The 19,362-nt window shown below is 40.7% G+C and overlaps 1 protein-coding gene and 1 long non-coding RNA gene across 8 annotated transcripts in view; one reads left to right on the top strand and one right to left on the bottom strand.

Annotated features, from left to right (window-relative positions):
* LOC107275146 (glucosylceramidase) overlaps positions 1-19,362 on the top strand; it is a 248,371-nt gene that overhangs the window by 191,206 nt on the left and 37,803 nt on the right. The gene's annotated exons all lie outside the window — the stretch shown is intronic.
* On the bottom strand, positions 4,927-9,198 carry LOC112493628. Its single transcript, XR_003058089.1, has 3 exons — positions 8,272-9,198; positions 8,074-8,190; positions 4,927-5,394 (listed from the first exon to the last, which is right to left on the bottom strand). It is a non-coding gene; the product is annotated as an uncharacterized LOC112493628 (long non-coding RNA).

Genomic DNA, 19,362 nt, shown 5'->3' on the forward strand with positions numbered 1-19,362 from the left:
TCACTCTTTCGGTTCTACCTAACTTTTTGATTTAGGACCTCGCCAAATGGCCCCGCTAATCATTTAATCTTTTCCCCAGTAGTTGGCGCTTCTTCCGCCTCAATACTGCAATTTATGACGGTCGCGCCGTCCTGAAAAGTTTCGTCCTCGCGAGGACTCGTAAAAAAAAAGGGAGGAAAAAAAAGATTGAGAAGCCCCCAAAAAAAAAGTTAACTCGTACCGTTCACGATAAAACGAAGCAATCCCGTGACGAAGGGACTTCGCGAAGGGTTGAGAGAATTTTTCCGTGTTCGGTTCGAAAAAAAAATCATATTCAGAGACCCGAGAGCGCCGGTTTCACGTGCGAACGGGAAAACGGTGAACTAGATAAGTTAAGATTCGACAGGGACGACGCGGGGAATCCCCCTGCTGCCTGAGTGTAACATAAATTATCATGGGCTGGGAAAACTTAAAAGCGGTAATAAACCAAACTACGTAGTTCGGAATTGGCGGCGCTAGTGACGCTGCGGTTATTTTAATTAATAGAAGGTGGAGCTGGAACAGACTGGCCAACCCTGTTACGTACTATGGACTTGTAATATATACTCTTTTAGCTATAATGCTCTTGATAGGTTATGCCTTGAACGTTGCCGGTAACGTTCCTCTTGTATTTTATCGAAAGCGACTCCGGCGTAGACGCCGTCCTAGGCAACGTCTTTTTTACGGGGCTGGAGGGTCGTTTCGGAGTTTGAAATAAAAAATATATGGAAACAGTTCATATCCGGCGTACGCCCATTAGATCTTCCTTCTAAATAATGTCTAAGTACTTTTCGATTGACGTTCAGACCCTTTAAATACAAATTTACCTTCACTCTACCTTTTACATACTTATCAGCCCGAGTAAACGTATATAGGATATTCATTACCTTAGAGTGGATCGATTACGAAACAGTATACGTATATATAGTATATAGTATATATACATGCATATAGTAAACTACGTACTAAAGCATATCCAGTATTTTTATGTTTACCTAAAAATCTTTTTATTTACCAGAAAGTGTACAAAAGATCAATTTCATATGACAGTTGGAAGAGCGAACGAAAAGTGTGAATAAAAAAAAATATATTCAAGTTTACACGAGGAAAAAAATAATTTTCTTCCCTTTTTTTTTTTTCATCGCTCAATCATATTCGTCGAGTCGACATAAATCCAAAACAGACACCCTTAACTTTAGATCCTCTCATAAAGCGACGGTGAGAATATCTTATCAGGATCCCAAAAGAATAATCCAAGATTAGACTCCTGTGAATAACATCAAGCACTGGTCCGTCCCATTTACATAAAAGGACTTGGGGAAACATTTGGCGACCAGAATTTATGTTATTTTTATAGGTTAGGTTCCAACCGTCATTTCGCACGTTCCAACACACGAAGTGAATTTTCGACAAGGAAAAATATATATATATATACCCGATATCGTCATCCTTCTACTTGGTGTTATTAATGTACAACCGATTCAACAGTTCGTTCGCCTTTACTCCGTTCAAGTAATTGGCATGATTCGCGGACGATTTCGTCCGGCTTATGGCCGATTCGTGTTTCCAACGTTGCGGTTGCGGCGACGGCTGTACGTGCGGAGATATCACGGGCTGTTGACTCCAAATGCCAAATCCAGTAATTGGGGTCAGCACCGTCATCCACTCGTTTCACTATCCCTTGGAAACTATGAAAGACACATGTCCTTCTATGGTTAGAGACTGTGGGAATTGAAAATTCAAAATGAAATTCTTACACCGCGACCCTATTTTTCGAATTACCGTTTTTTGACCGTATATACATATATATATATATATAATGCACTTCGATTATGAGAAAAATTCCCAATACAAGTCAAAAACCTAATAACCCTATATTGACTATTAATTAAATTCCCAAAAAAATTTACGATCGATCTACAATTTTATATCCAGCTTTCCTCTGGAGCCAAGAAGAAATACAGACGACGTATTATGCCCAAGGGATAAAAAAATTTTTGTAATAGCATTGATCGTCCACTATCAAGAAAGGTAACGCTAAAGGAGTCAATCCTGAGCGAATGAACGATAAGGAATTGCCATCTTGGAAGAGGCTGAATTCAGTTCCGAAAGTTTTGGTCCCTTACGTCGATCGTGCCGAAAACCAGGGATGAGTTTTACTTTACTCTTCTTTTACTTCTTTACTCCGTTACTCTACTTTCTCTTCCCCTCTTGTCCTCTCTCTCTCGCGCCATCCATCGCAAAACTGAAAGCACTCAATATTACTAGATGACGGGACGAATCGAGTCGCAATAAGTTTTCCTCGTTTCCCTGATGAATTTAGAGAAAACGCAAACTTGACTCCGGCAGTTCTGCATTCACTTCTTCCATTTAGTTTTCTCTTTGATCACAGTAGCACAGGGCCCCCGCCCAGCCACCCCATGATTTCTTTCAATTCCTCGCACGGCTGCTGCTCACTTACGGCAACTTCTAATTATCAGCAATTCAGCAACGAGCCAAACAGAAGTTCCATTGGTTCTCTAGTGCTGTGATTACTAGTAAAAGCACATAAGAGAGAATTCAAATCAAACCCTAAATGAACTACGACCTTTGAAACCCCTTTTAGTTATTATTATGGATCCCCTTTTATATTGGCTTTTTATTTACCCTACAATAAATTCTGCTCACGTGCAATTTCGAATAAAGGTTGTACGTGCGTATATATGTACTGTGGTCCCCCAAAGCTCCAAATGATTAGGCAATTTAATGTACAGACTGTTTGTATATCAAAGATAACAATAGACTTTTCGATAATACAGGGTAAAATTTTTTTTTTTTTTTTTCATCGCTTTCTTATCAGTTGACGATTTTTCTGATGATTTAGTTGACGTAATTTATCCAATATTAATTATTTGCTTATTACCATTACATCATTTCGTCCAAGTATGGATGTCCTTTGTCGCTTCAATGTGGACGCACACTAACCCCACGCTAACTGGCAGTCCTTCACTCTCTAATTAATGAGGTCCCCGGGAGTTCCGATCGATGAGAACACACGTACATACTCTATTCAACATCCGTTGTATATAACGAGCCTGGTCTACGTATTTACTGAACGAATTGTAAATCGGCCTTAATTGGTGACGTCGAAAGCTTCTGGAGTAACGGCTATTCTTATCGACCAAGTCGATCCTTACGTCGCGTACCGATGGAGTTTCGTCTTGAAATAATTCGGGTTAAAGAATTTTTTTTGAAAACAAAAAAATATTAGGAAAAACCTTATAAACGTAAAATTGAAAATTTGTACATTTTTTGTTTTCGAGTGTTTATAAATTCCATAAATACTTGTGGAGTACGGTACGTATTCTCGAAATCACCGTTCGAGCAAGATATATTTGATTTTCATTAAGAAAAATCGGTTCCGCGAATCGAACGCCAGTTGTGTCCGGCGATACTAGAAAATGGTATTATTGATCTGTTAGTAGCCGCGATGCGTCAAACAGTCGGTGCACAGAAGCGTGCACCGAGTCTGCATTTACAACCGCACCAATTGCAGCGCGCCGTTTCGTTCGTATTGTCATTCTATATATTTTATTCGTCCGTAGTCTCTTTTACGTTTTTTTTTGTTTTTTTTTTTCGATTATTGTCTTTGTTTTTTATTTTAACGTGACGCCCTCCCCCCTATCGATGGAGTAGTCGACGGTGGCGCCGCGCGGTTCATCATCGAAGTACGAAAAACGTACGGAACGAATTCACGAATTCATACCGTGTAAACCTATTTGCCTACAACGAAATGCAATAAACGTTAATGCTCCGAGGCGACAACCCGTTAATTGCACTTTTGCCCGCTGCTAGCGGCGACTGGCGCGGTTTTTCAAATGCATTTTTCGGTTCGCAACCCCCACGCCCTATGGTTTTCGACCCACCTTCGACGCTGCTGGACTTTCTCGGTTGCGTGATCGAAAATTGTAAATCGTGCACGTGACCACGTAGATCCTTTCACGAATTCAATTATTTGGTAATAACTAACGCACTCAACAAGGGTGGGGGATGAAACGTTATTTCCGGTCAGGAAGTATTTAACTGGCTACAAGAAAACGAATGGGTTGAACGACGGAGTTCCTTGCTGCAATACCTTGAGGGGATGTTATCAAGATTTTTTTTATTGATATCATTTCTTTTTTTTTTTTTTCGTAATCACATTTTAAGTGTACGTAAGGATGGGATTTTTTGTTTTTTTTTTTCTTCACACAAAATCATAGGTGTCACTTATCCTGCCATCTGGCGGAGAAGAGACAAACTGTTGCGAGTTTTCAAAATCGTCGTCGAGATGGCGCTACGTACGTTTCCGTGACTCTTCTCCATTGAACGCCAAGTCTCGTTTCGTGTCGTTTCTCTTGGGTCTCGTGAAATTTATACAGAGAGCAACGATCACTATTTACCTATTGTTACCGAGTGTTTTCAGCTGAAACGCAGTGCAGCCGTTGCACGCTATCGTTTCAAAAATGTCGACGATTTATACGCTGACATAAAATTCTACAGAGATCGATCCCAAGGGTAAATAATGAAATCTTTTATTTTCATACCTTATAAAAAATCAAAAGTAACCCGTATATCTGATACTTAATAAAAGCCAGTTTAAAGAAAGTCAGTCAAAAATAAAATTGTGAAAATCTCAAATTCACATTTTGTTTTCTACTTCCTATTTCGATATTTCGCGTTATTCGATATCGATCCACTAAACCGGAATATTTCATTGCACTTTCGAATTTCACCTAAATCCCATAGAAATCTACTGCAGGGAAATTCACTGCTCTCGGCACAAGGATTCTACATATGAAATTCTGAATGCGGCAAATGGTTATAGATACTCTCGTAATAGACATTATATATATATATATATATATATATATATATATGTCCATTGAATCGTACACGATCTTAAAGTTCTTAGAACAATAACGTCTGATAAGATAACAATAGAATCAAGTGGCCATAATTGGAAGCATCCTTGACACTGGGCGCAGACGCAAAAGCATCCTTCCAGTAAGTTCCTTCCGTTTAGCTGTCGAGCTCAATAGGTCCTCGAAGATCCACTTCTGGACAGGTGGATCGCTGGCTAAGGAGGTTAGGTAGTTCCCTGAGCATCAGTGTAACCGTATCTGACAACATTCGCTTTCTTACTTTTCCGTACCACGGCGACACTTCCGCCAAGAAGACTTCTTGGCCGTAGAAAGTTACGGATTCGTAACTCTCCAGTCCTATACATGTTTTTCCTTTCACGTGATATCAGGATTATCAAAAAATGAAGTCTTTCCGTAAGACACAAAAAAATGACCTTGTTCCATCGGCAAAATATATTTTTCGTACATTATGCCTCGATGATATCGGTAATACCTAAAAATAAAAAAAAAAAAAAAAAAAAAAAAAAAAAAAAAAAAAAAAAAAAAAAAAAAAAAAAAAAAAAAAAAAAAAAAAATGTCAAAAATGATACCTTTATTATAAGATACCTTTATATATAAGAATGAAATATACCCCGGACTACATAATTTATTGTCGTATTGAAGCCAAGTGCTCGGGGATCTCAGATTTGTCATAGCGATCGAAGGTCTGGAGAGCCAATAAAAAAAAAAAAGAGAGAAAGACATTCAGAAAAGGATTCTGAATAGAAACCCATCCCGAGACCCTTTCATAATTCGAACTGACCGTCCCAAGTGGAACGTCCAGTCAGCGTTATCCGAAATCTTATTCCCCGTGAGTGTAACGCGTTGAAGATTTGAAAAGAAGAAGAAAAAAAAGGAACGACCATGTCAGTTACGTTACACTCTATTCACATATACAAAAACGCACGTGTGGCTTGGTAACGTGAAAAAATCCACGAAGCTAGCTCAGAGCTGTTATTTACGAAAATGAAAATATTATCAATACTTTTATCTTTTGGAAAAAAAAATTGTTTCTCAAAAATCCTCATGCATCCCCATACAATAATCCTTATAAATTTCCACGTGCAAAAAATTTCACCAGAAAGATCCCATACCGCCACACACGTACTACGTAAAATCCGTTCTGCAATATTTTCCACGATTTACGGGCGTCATTCGAATCCGATATTTTAAAATCCACAAAATCTTCGAAATTCCTTAATATTTCATATACGTGTAGGCTCGGTAGTTTAATCACGAGCGTATAAAAAATTGAGGTCTTGTGTGCCCCTGGCCTATCCGAGATACCCTTAATCATCGGCATCGCCACCGTCGTCCTGTCCTCAGCCCCACCCTATCCCCCCCCTTTACCACCCCCCTCCTACCGACGCCATAAAGCGACGCGTTATAAATTATCATGCCATCCGCGAAAACAATCTCTCCTTCGGGCCCTTTTCATCGGAATAAAAGTGTACCAAAGTCTCATAGGGGGTGGCGGCAAGGGGGGAGTGAAGAGGTGGGGGGAGGGGCGAGCAAACGCTCTCTCGTGGGCGTTTCGAAAATTTATTGGGTTTTACTGTCCTAAATGTAAAATTAAACCGATCGAGAATTTACTGTGCCAAGGGTAGCGCCGGTGGGCTGAAACATTTTTCACCCTTAACGCTCCGCAGTACGACGATCGGTTCCGATACCACTCTCGTTCCTCGTCCGTCTGTCCCTTTTCCACTGTTCCCAGTAAAAAAAAAAAAGTGTTTCCGCGAAATCCACCACCAAAAAGACTCAGACAGTTTTTTTTTTCCACCCTTGGCGGCAGATCGCGTGCCTGACGATAAATTCATTTTATAGGTCCTCTTCTTCCTTTCTTTATTTCTTTACAACCCTCCGACTCTCCCCCCCTTCGTTCCACCTATCACCCAGTTTGTCGTTAGCGGAAGAAATCTTCTTATGGAAACAAATTATCATAAAAATCACATGTATGTATGTGTATAGGTATATATATAGGTATATATATATACTTGATATAGATATGAATTTATATATAGATATATTGTCATAGTAGCATATATTTCGAATCGACGTCCCTTACAGAGCCTTGTTCGCCGACGCCCGGCGTCGCGACGCGGTTTATTATTGCCCTCGCGACTCACGTTTACGAGGGCTCGAAGCAGATAAAAGGACTATAAAATGAAACATTAGAAAAATCCTCCCTTCGTCCGTGACAATGAACCCCCTAGTGATTTCACGTCGATACGACGTTGCCATTTTCTTTAGCTCCCACACACACGCGCCATCCGTAAAAATCTCGAGAATATCCATTAAGTAAAAATTACTATCCCGGACGATACGTATTTTTCAATGGATTCCTCAGCGGTTGGCCCATCGCCCGGAAGTCGCCGGTAGAAATTTACCGCGAGCCCCATGGATTTCCGGTAGCCCTAGTGATCGATACGTACTGTGTAAAAGACATTGCGGATACACTCACTGTGAAATTTTTTTTTTGTAATATGCTACGCCGTTTGACAGCAGGGACTATGAAATTTGATAAAATGATTCCAGGATGATTTTGAAAAAAAAAAAAAAAAAAAAAAAAAAAAAAAAAAAAAAAAAAAAAAAAAAAAATTTCATCGTGACTTATCCAAATTACGAATTCCCGTTAGCGTGGGGCGACGGGAGATTTCTAAGAGTCCAATAAGCACCAGTGCTTAGAAGCTAAGCCGATGAGGATTGCCAGTGGCGTATTATCAATCAATTTAATTAATGACCCGAGTCTCTGGTCCCGTAACCACCGCGCATGCGTACAAACAAGGGTGCATATATTTTTTTTCATCCAGCAATTCGATTAGCATTGTTTGCTCATGCACGGTGTCTGCAGACCATGTAAGTAGAGACAGTGCCTTCCCCAAAATGCACTAAGGAGTTAATGCGAAAGGGGAAAGAAAAAAAGTAGAAAGCGGTAATTCACGTAATTTAAATGGATAACGAATTCGCGCGCTTTATCCCCATAAAATCCTGAGAAATAAGTCGTTAGTCGGACATGTTAATCCTGGACATCATTAAAGCGGGGGTTCTCTCATCACTGGGCTTGCAGGTTGGGTTAGGTAACTACAGAGACCGGCTTACCCGTTCACGGTGCCCCGGCAGTCCGTATACTTACACCAGACCCCAGAAGAGCCCCGACGCTTTCGTGACTTTTTCCCCTAATCAATCAAGTTATTCCATCTTCAAAAGGCGCGCCTTGTCGTTTTCCTTTTTTTTTGCGAAAGCCTCTAATCTATTTTAAATCATAAGAAAACCATTAAGTAAATTACAACGTCTTCTGGAGCGAGCCAAAAAACCGAATTAATTATCTTACCCGACAATCCCTTCCTGGTCGATTTAGGACCGGGGGGGAGGCAGGAGGGTATACCATAGCCATGATCCACGACAATAATAGGAAAATTGCTGACGTATCAATCCACCCTTCCCTTCGCCGACATACTGACTATACCTATATAGGCACCTTATCGCGCCTCATTCATGCAAAACTTTTGCAGTATCGAGATAAGAAAAAAAAGGCATCAATTATTCAAGACCGATCGATGGGCCCAAAAATTGGGCCAGTCGATTGTAACGCTGCGTCGACAGACGCCAAACCTTCTGGAACGATCAGTCGTCTGCTTCTTGCCAGCCTTGGGTACTTGTCCGACATCTTCGATTTTTCCTACCCCTCTTTTTATTTTGGATGGTTTCTTTTTCAACCCCTCTTCTTCTCACACTCTCCTAATGCCCAATACGTTTCGGCTACCTAGCTTCCTCGCTTGGATTCCTTTTTTTTTTTTCTTAGAATTTTCTCTTACGATTTCTCGTCGATTTTCTACCATTCTCTTGTAACTTTTTCTTCTTTTTCATTCTCCGCCTCGTTTTCTCTTTTTCTTTTTTCTTTTCTTCGCCAACAGCGACACGTCGTTGTCGCGTCGTTTGCTGATCTCGCAACGATTCGCAAACATCACGGGGACCTGTAGTCATGAACTAGAAGGAAAAAGTTTAAATACCAACTATAACGTATCGAGAAAAAAAAGGAGCACTGAATCGTTCCTGCCTTCGGGAAAGGAACTCAAAATTATTTATCCTTCGCGAAACTCCTAAGAGTATATTGGAAAGTATCCTTCTGCAATCGCGATCCTTCCACTGTGACAAGCACGTATATAATTGAATATAAAAATCACGCGATACATTGGCGGACGAAAATAATTACTGATAACGACGATCAATTAGAATATTTTAAAAGTTAAATAACATATCGAAAAAAAAAAAAAAAATGAGCGCAGCGACACGTCGTTGTCGCGTCGTTTGCTGATCTCGCAACGATTCGCAAACATCACGGGGACCTGTAGTCATGAACTAGAAGGAAAAAGTTTAAATACCAACTATAACGTATCGAGAAAAAAAAGGAGCACTGAATCGTTCCTGCCTTCGGGAAAGGAACTCAAAATTATTTATCCTTCGCGAAACTCCGAAGAGTATATTGGAAAGTATCCTTGTGCAATCGCGATCCTTCCACTGTGACAAGCACGTATATAATTGAATATAAAAATCACGCGATACATTGGCGGACGAAAATAATTACTGATAACGACGATCAATTAGAATATTTTAAAAGTTAAATAACATATCGAAAAAAAAAAAATGAGCGCTGAATCGTTCCAGCCTTCGGGAAAGGAACTCTAAATTATTTATCCTTCGTGAAACTCCTAAGAGTATATTGGAAAGTATCCTCGTGCAATCGCGATCCATATTCATGATTTTAATTCGCTAATTAGTCAAAGCTAATTGCCAAAATTGCATATCTGTCTAGTAAGAAAAAAAAAATGAACATACCGACTTCGTAGGAGTAACAAGGAGAAGATTTCTTCGTCCTGGTAAGAGAAGAAAATATATTTTATTCTATTCAATTCTTTTTGTCTTCTCTTTCGTATCTGCCGCCAAGCGAGAAGACCGGCTCGTTGTTTTTCTCCAGGGGTGAAATATGGCTCGCTCTCAGGAATACATTTGCCGCATTTTTTTTCCTCTTCTTTTTTTCTTTCATTTTCACGAATAAGTGTGTGTACGCTTTCCTTTGTGAGAACTCTCCACGGGGTATATGGAGACGGAGCTTGGCACTGCCATTGGGTTGGGTATAAGCAAAGAAGCGAACGACGGTGCTGCCACGGTCCCACCTATCGCAAGTGTGCGGAAACGAAATGAGAATGAGACTGGAGAAAACGCGAGGGTAGGAAAAGGGTGCCCACGAGGGGTGCAAAACGGCTACCTCGGTTTCCTGCTTGCTCGTGTGTTCGGTGTCTACGTGAGAGTGGACCGTCATTCGTTCACGTTGTCTCTAACTATTATTCGAATTTGTCATCGGAATAACAAAAATACGGGGGAATCCCCGTGAAACACGGAGAAACGAACCTTTCGCCAGGAGCGTAATGGCAAATGTTTTTCTCCCCTTTCGGGCGGCGCTGATTTCACAAAAGAACAATTGATTGTCGTACTATCGCGAAACGCTGAATATTATTGTTATTATATTCTTTATCACTCCACGCCATGCGAATCTATCGATGGAAAGCAGGTCGTCGTGGCGAATTATGATAAGTTTATTTTTTTTACGAACTTGAAATCTCCACTAAAAACGGCTGACTGACGTATTTCGTTTTGTACTACCTTATCTGTAAATAACGTATCGATTGGCATACTACTTGTCATATGCTAGCTGGTTAGTCACAGTTTAATGAATCCACGATAATCAATACTATCGCCTATGTCTATATTTAAGAGAATTTAACAACAGTCAAAGAATTTTTTCTTTGGTATTTTTTTGTCATTTTTTTTTTAACGTCATAACCAACAATTTTCGATAACAATTGGTCGACGATCCGGTCAGTCGCAAGGGGTCGCGAGTGTAAATTTAATTGAAAATAAATATCCGTCGTTAATTTCGACCTAATAGAGAAAAATTGGAGATTCGTCTTATCGGGCGATCATCACGTAACGTAATTTTGAAGATGGTCCATAAGAATTCTTGACTATTTGAAACTTCTCCCGTTACCATTTCGCCACCCTATAGAGCCTCAAAATATAAATAAAACAAGCCGTCTCGTCCGTACTAAAGCGTCGGTCAGCCTGCCAAGTCGCCTTTATCCAATAAGTTGGCATTTCCGTAACGACCTCACGAAGCCAGTCATCCCCACAGAGTGGTGTCCCACGTGTATTAGCGCATGTTAAAAAAAAAAAGAAAAAGAAAAATATATCCCTGTAAATCGTCGAACGCGCTTCACTTCCGTAAAAAGGGAATAGCGGAATAATGGTAGCGGAAAATGGGGTTGGATTGCTGTATTGCTGGCTGGCTGGTTGACTAGCTGGACAGACCGAGGGAGGGGGGTACGTCCATTTGCAATGGGGTGGAAGGAGGGGGACGGTGGAGCTCGAGGCGCAGTGCGTGCCGGATGGTTATTGTTTGCTGGCAGAGAAGCGAAAGAGGGTGGAAGGGGTTGAGTGACGTGTGAATACACACTGGCATACCCATACGCACCCCCAATCGCATACTTCCTTCTTACCCTCATTTCATTCATCTACCCCTGCCACCCTTATCCAACGAGCGTTTACATACCCTCTCTCTCTTACACCCTCTGAACGTGACACTGTCACTCTCTGCCCACCTCTCGTTACATCCCTAAAACCACACAGGGAAAAATCTGACACTGAACTCATTGGAGACCGGCTGAGAAGCGTTCTGAAAAATGATATACGTATCCCCATTTTCATTTGCCAGCGTCATTACGTATAACGAATGGGACAGTTTTGTCCTCTATCAATAGTTAACGATGAAACAAATGGCACGCTACTTATCTCATACGAGTGTTACCTTAATATATGGAAAACAAAAATTTTATTTTTTTATTTTTTCTATTACTTTGGATTATTATCCAGCAATCATGTAATTTTCTCTTGCGCCCTGCGACCAGTCGTATCGATTGTACGTACGGTGTGTGTGCTTATGGTATAGCTAAATTCGATACTGACCACGTAGCCCGTAAGGAAAAGTTTATTTATTTATTAGATAAAGGGAAGCCGCCCGTCTCGAATCACCACATAACCAAGTAATGGGCTAACCCGAGATCTTTTTACGGCAGGGAGACCTGATAGTTTTCGCTGCCTTTTCGGTAAATCTTCCGGTGAGCAAGAGAGCAAAAGAGCGAAGGAGTCCTAACCCCATTCTCACTGGATGGATCAAGACGGTTTTGGTGGTGGGGTCACGTTCTTGATCTTCCTTCTCTCTCTCTCTCTCTCTCTCTCAGTGCGTGATCTGGGGTCGAAGGACCCTTCTGGCTTGGCCTCTGGTACCTTTTTAAAGGGACGATTAAGTCCGGCCATATTCCATTTCTTATCGACCTACCCCTGGACCATTTGCTCAACCCCATCCTGGCATTGATGTCCACTACGCTTCTTCGTTGCTTGTGGTCGGCTCCGTAGGGAGCCCAGAGGGTTGCTCTATGACCGAGCCCAGCGAGGAACAAAGTGGACCAAAGGGTGGCGAAATCGAGATTAAAGGGCTCGGCTCTATAGAACGGTGGTCGGGTACCGCCGAGTTGCGTATCGATGATATCGCCTTTCCCTCTCTGAAGTACCGAACCTAACCCGAAATTACGAAATAAGCGTTCGTCAAAGGAACCACCCCCCCGTCGATTTAGCCGAATATTATCGCCGGGCATTGCTTTTGAATGCACCCTTAATATTCAATCTCCATGTTCATTCGGTTAAAATCATGAGTTTACAAAATTTTATTATACCCTTGTATACCGACGCTTCGCGTAACCACGTTCTTCCGTGCTCTAATCCGTATGAACCCTTGAAGATTTTTTTAGCGGATTACCTGAATTACGAGAAGAAAATTTTTTTTTAACTCCGACGGGCTTCAGTTTACGCGCGAACGGTCCACCGGAAATTGCGGACCATCCTTCAACCGCGGAGAGCAAGTGACGTCCTGGCCGATAAACCGATCAATAACTTTTCCAATCTATTAACCTTTAACGACTGTCATAAGTTACCGAGCGTTAATGCTCCTGTCGATGCAGACGCGAGAAAAATATGGTCAAGGAAATCGTACAGCTTTGTCAATGGGAACGCCACCGCGTGTTTGTTATCTCTCGGTGAATTTTGGAATTAAAATATTCATTCTTTTAATCACAGTCGCACCAAGACATTGCGAAATAAATTTCTTCCAAAGGGTACAATTTTTCGGATTTAACCCCATCAGGGGATCTAATTTTTATATTGTATGATCGATTTTCGAAAATCCACCGTATTCCTACATCTATGTAAGGAGCACCGAAACACGGGTTATCCTTTCTCGCGCATATTGCTTTGTTTCACCCTAGAAATTAACAAGGCGTACAGATATCGCGATAGAAGGAGCAGCGTGGTGGCAATTTCGAAAATGCTTCTGCTCACGAGATCCCATTCGATTTGTGAAATTATCCGAGAGTAAGTTCGCCCTAATATTTTTTTTTTCCACATACGTACACTCACATCTCCCGCGAAGCACAGACTATCTCTCGCGCCTGAGGATCCCTCGTAAAAATCAATATCCCTGTGAGAAATTTCACTCGATCGGAAAAACAAAGAATCGCTACCTATTTGCTCCCTATCTCTTTTTTCTTCCTTCCTCCTATTCTCACATTTCCTTTCGCGTTTTCGTAGAATCGCGCGGTCGTCCAACCACCGAAAATGTCGTTCACCGAAATTATCAGGACGCGCGCTACACGGCTACCATGACTTATGGGCCGGTTTGAAAATTAAATTTATACCCAAAAAATAATACGGAAATGGCAAGGTATACGGTTAAAAAAAAAATGTAAAGTAGCTATGACGTAATTACCTATTACGCGCTACCTATTTGCTCCTGTCTCTTTTTTCTTCCTTCCTCCTGATCTCAAATTTCTTTTCCCGTTTTCGAAGAATCGCGCGCGCTCGTCCACCCACCGAAAAAATCGTTCACCCAAAATTGCCAGGACGCGCGGTACACCGCTACCATGACTTATGAGCTGGTTTGAAAATTAAATTTATACCAAAAAAATAATACGAAAATGACGAGGTATACCGTTAAGAAAAAGTTAAGTAGCTATGACGTAACTACCTATTACGCGCAAAAGCGAAGATCAAACTACAGTACCAACTAATTAGTAACGGTCATCCACCGTTTGAGGTAACGCCACGTGGTTTTCAAAAAAAATAAAAAATGGATCTCGCATATAAAAAAATTATTTGACTAACAACGGAAGCTAATAGAAAAAAAAAAAAGATCGTGCATTGATCCTAATTAGTTACAAACGACACAATGGGCACAGAGAGCAGATGCAATCATTCAATTAATTAGCAGCTGAATCCGCATCAAATTTCCTCGCAGACTCCAAAGCAATTTTCAACAGCGAATACACGTGTGTCTATGGTGCATTTAGCGTAATAGCGAAATGCTTGGAATGCGGCAAACGCCTGCTATTATATATACGTATATATGAATCGCAGTTGTACAGTAGTTCGCAGTGACGTCGTAGGTGAACCGTGTAGCCCGTGGAGGCTGATGTCGTGGCCAGGATTCACATAAAGGCCTTACGTGGGTACATATGTGGAAGGATAGAAGTCCGGCTTGTTATGCCGAGGGTCCCTGGTCGGCAAGATGAAAGGAGCGCAGAACTGCGATGCCTGTAGGCATCCCTGCTAGCAGCAGCAGCTAATGTAATTAAAAGGCTCGCGATTACCCTGTCCCGTTCGTTCCATCTCCAAAGCATTGAGCATAGCCACCCCCTTTACACGGGCGAGCAGTAGTACCGGAATTGCGTAGAGCCTGAATGCAAAAAAAAATAAAGGGAATGAAAATAAAAATAAAAAGACTCCCCACACGAATGACTATTGTGATTGAGGAGCTAATCGACTAATTTTTTTACTCAGTTGGGGGAGGATATTTTGTAATTGCATTTTCGAAATGCCTGACTCTTCGGCTTCTCGTTGCGTCATCGAACCAAGCATCCCAAGGGGTCCAGGGGTTATCTGGAAAAAAAAAATGGACGGATTAATTATTTCGAGGGTTCGAATAAATGTTGAAAAATTATTTTTCAATTTTTACAAAATTTTTTGGAAAAATTTTTTTTGCTTTTTTCATTCAACATTTTTCTCAAGGCTCTCTAATTCAGTCGTTCTTACGGCACTGGACTTCATTTCTTTTTCTACTTTTCTTTGGGGTTTAACGGCTCCCGAATGGTCACCGTAATGGTCACGTGGGTGGGGACGCATCCGTATTCTCGTAGCTTTTACAACCACTAATGATATTCACCCTTAGTTTCATGGCGGAGCAGCGTGCAGTCCTCGGGATCCATCCGAGCGTGAAACACGTTCACTTTGAACCGTGACCCAACTTTCCTGCACTTCTGTAATTGCTCGCTCGCTCGTTTAAGCAGCTCCTCGTGGCAGGACGCGAACGAGAGTACTATATTTTCAATTGGCAATTATCATTATTATGGTAAACTTAAAAAAAGTCCTCCCCGACCTGCCCCTACCGCCCATTCGTCCCCCTTGTACAAATGAAAATTAAGACACGAAGCGTAAATGTATAATGACTGCTGACGTAGATACCTACCCCTGTCTCATCTTCAAATTATTCCTCTTTCTCCTTTTTTTTTACCTGAACCCACCGTTTTTCTCATATTTTTATTATATACCATTTCTGTCGCACCGGTCTCTTTGTATACCACCCCCTTGTCACCTTTTCAAACAAGCCCTGAGAACTTTTCCTTAATAAGGTAAAAGTGAAAGATAAAGTCCGCGACAGTCGCAGCGAAAACTTTCGAAAGTTTCCAACTAACGATAATCCACCCCCTGGATGATTTACATAGGGCTGATATGAAAGGTCTTCCTTAGGGGAAAAAAAAAATAGGTACACCCCGCACGTGGATTGCGCTATATGTGAGAAGAATTATTGAAGTCAAAAATGGTAAAGAAATTTTTTTTTCATATTATATAGGACGGACGCTAACCCCCTGCAAAATGGATGTAATAATTTGATTTTTGACGAGACGCGTCCCCTCTTCCACGTTAGCGGGCTGCGAACCGTCCATGTAAAATCGCGAAGCACATCGCGCGTGCACAGATCGTTAAATTTTGCATTTTAATTGCGATCCGCGGCGGCGCCGAGTCGATGGCCCCGTAGGCGCTTTGAAAAAACAGGGGTTGACGGTACGGGGGGTTAAAACACCCCATCCGTTCCCTTTGTCGGTTATGCTTTGATATCTCTGTCCGTAAGCAAATTAATTGTCTACGCATTCGCAAATGGATAGGAAAGTCTGTGCCTAGAGAGATACGGGGTAAAAAAAAAAGAGAAAGGGAGGGAGGGATGCACGCGCGATTTCTTTACTCTTTATCTTTATTTCCCTCCTTATCGTTCACGTCGAGCATAAATATTTTCACTCAGTTAAACGCTTATGGGGTGACTATTTAAAATATTTAAAATCATTTATTTACGACGACGTGGATGCCGCCATTGTTTTCGGGAGGGGTTTTGCAAGTCCTCCCGCCCCAAGTTATCTCGAGAAGGATGAGAGTACCTTGGACGAGGAAAATTATTAATTTCTTTCAAAGAGCCAAGTAACTTCCCCTTGAATGCCTACGCCGTGTCGGGGGCTCAAAGAAAATTTGATAAGGCATGCGACTTAAAGCGAACAAATAGAAAAGGTCTACTGATAAGAGCCGCTCTCCTCTCATGCGTAAAAAGTAACCAGGACGAATTGGCTCGGCCGAAAAGACTCGTTTACTTATTATTTCTTCTCGCTAAAAATTCGGTTTTACCAGGTTGCGAAATTTGGCAAAATTTTTTTTGTCGTGCAGTAACAAATTTTTTATCCCTTTTAAAATTTGACTTTTTCTTTTTGTATATTGGATATTTAATTAATTCAAATTTGGGTTCGATTTTCAACACGTGTTATACTTGGATATGGAGTTTGTATTCTGTTAAAATTTCTCACCCTGATTTTCCTTTCTGTTCGGATTTCCACAATTTCGAGGGTTCAATGTGTCCCGTCCGATAGATAAATGAGAGGTTAAGTTGAGGTAGCTGAACTAAACGTAAGGTAGGTCCTTCATAATGAAAAGGACATTTGATTAACATGAATCAAGTAGAAATTGGCTGATTGATTCGTACCGTCATTGAATTTCAACACGTTGGCAAGTGGAAGGAAGCAACCCCTAATTTCAACGTTAAATCTTTAAAAGGATGTGGAGTACCGTTAAAATTTTGAAAAATAAAAAAATCCAATGGTAGAAGGTTCTTTCATAAACGGCTGTAAATAAAAATCAGTTATTTCGAATCATCCGCCGATCATCTGTGAATTCGATTGATAGTGGATTCTGAAGATTATCAAATCTCGCTCGTTTCCCCAATCGCGGCGAACTCGATGAAACGAAACTGGCAACAGGTGCCAGAAATGGGAAACAGCAAAACAATATTTCGCGAGTGTATTCGCGAGTCAGTCACCCCTTCGGAGATGTATCTCATTCTGACCCCTTTGTTCGAAATTTGTTACCCGCGTAACGGTGATTGAAACGGAAAAGCATTTTCTTGTTAAAAATTTCAAATTTCCCGCCGGTTAAACTAACGACCCCAACAAAAATTCTATAACTTCACGCAAACAAACAATTGACAAATAAAATATAATTTTACAAATTTTTATCATTGCCCTTCGATCCACTTATCAAAGCCACTATCACATAGCTTCGACTCGTAACCCAGATAAAATTTACTATCTTTTTTTTTTTCTTTTTTGACAAAGTAATCTGTCAGAACGGGGATGGAGTTTTATTAAAAGTTTCTTCCGTTAGCAATCGATGTTTTACTCTCGATACACGAAAGTTGCCGGATGGGATTTAAGATTAAAATATTATTTTTCTTTTTTTTTTTTTTTTTTTCATGTTCAACAAGAAAATAAGCAAAGTCGTTTGTTTCACAAGAAACTCGTAAAGTTCGCCAAATTACTGGAAAACAGATATTTTTTAATCTTTTCCCATACAGCACATTTACCATGAACAATCCTACCATAAAATTCAATTTCAAAAAAAAATCATTCGATACGAAAAAAAAAAAAGATGATTAACCCGTTCCGAGATAAAATTCAACAACGTACACGGTATTGTGCAATTATTGATGAAAATGCAAAACCTAGCCTTACCGTATGCAATCAGCGACACTATAGGGGGCCAAACGTAATTGTGTGTTTACAAACAGTAAACGTCAAGGGAACGCGTGACCTGAGATTTATGTAATAAAAGCTTTAGCACTTTTTTCGTGACAAGAGATGCCATCGAAACGTCATATCGTAAGCTACCACCAGAATACATGCCACCCTTAATACTGACACAGTAAATGAAAGGAATATATATAGATATATTTCCAAATAAACAAAATAAAAATTCAATTTATATCCATTTACGAAATTTATTATTTGTCGTAAATTTTGATTAAAGTTTTTTCATTTATTTCCAATAGACGCTATATAAAGACGGCTTATCATTGTTGCCATTAGAATATTTATAGTCGAAATACGTTTGATGTCTCGTGGCAGCTCACTCGCGATTAAACCTTCCCCTCGTAGAGGTTCATATTGCATAATGAATTCGTTGGTTTTTTCACAAAGCCGATCACCTATCTCAGCCCCACATTCGGTGCACGCGATATCACGCCCGATGAATTATAATCGGTCGTTGAGTCTCTCAAACTATCGCAATAGCTCACGCTGCAACCGATAAAGGGTACCTTGAGTTACGATGCCTATTAAGGGCTTTGTGAGCAATTTTCCACAAATGAGGAAACAGGGAAAAAATCTTGAAGGGGGGAAAAAATGAAAAATTCGGAAAAAGAGTGAGAACGGGAGGAAACTAAAGCAGCCGCGTTAAGGTGTATAGAAAATTGCAAGTAGCCCAGTAATAATTTCGCGAGACAAATACGAAAGACTGAAAAGTTATAAACAAAAAAAAAACGGCAAAAAATATCTCGAGATGCGATGTCTAATTAGGGATAGTCGAAAGTAAATGAATTTTTGAAAATAATTAAAAAATCGGGGGCAGGGTAGAAAAATTTCAGCTGTTTCGGCTATTTGATGCAATTTGGGCACATTTAAAAAGGACCTAAAGAGTTTCAACCTATAAGACGGTTGTGTTGAGGAGCTATATATAGCATGCAGGTATATATAGACAGTGAACTACCCCGTTAAGGTGCGGCTTTGGGGTGTAAGAGGGGGGTAGCACGAAGCCGACAAGGCAAGAGGGATGATTCCGCAGAAGTAGAGGGGATGAAAGTCTTGGACGAAGAGAATGCCCCCGTGGAAGATAACAATATTTCCATTAAGGCCGTAATTACTTGACCGCCCCCCCCCCCCCCCCC

The sequence above is a fragment of the Cephus cinctus genome, unplaced genomic scaffold (assembly GCF_000341935.2).
Source record: "Cephus cinctus unplaced genomic scaffold, Ccin1 Ccin1_scaffold0123, whole genome shotgun sequence".
NCBI classification, from domain to species: domain Eukaryota; kingdom Metazoa; phylum Arthropoda; class Insecta; order Hymenoptera; family Cephidae; genus Cephus; species Cephus cinctus.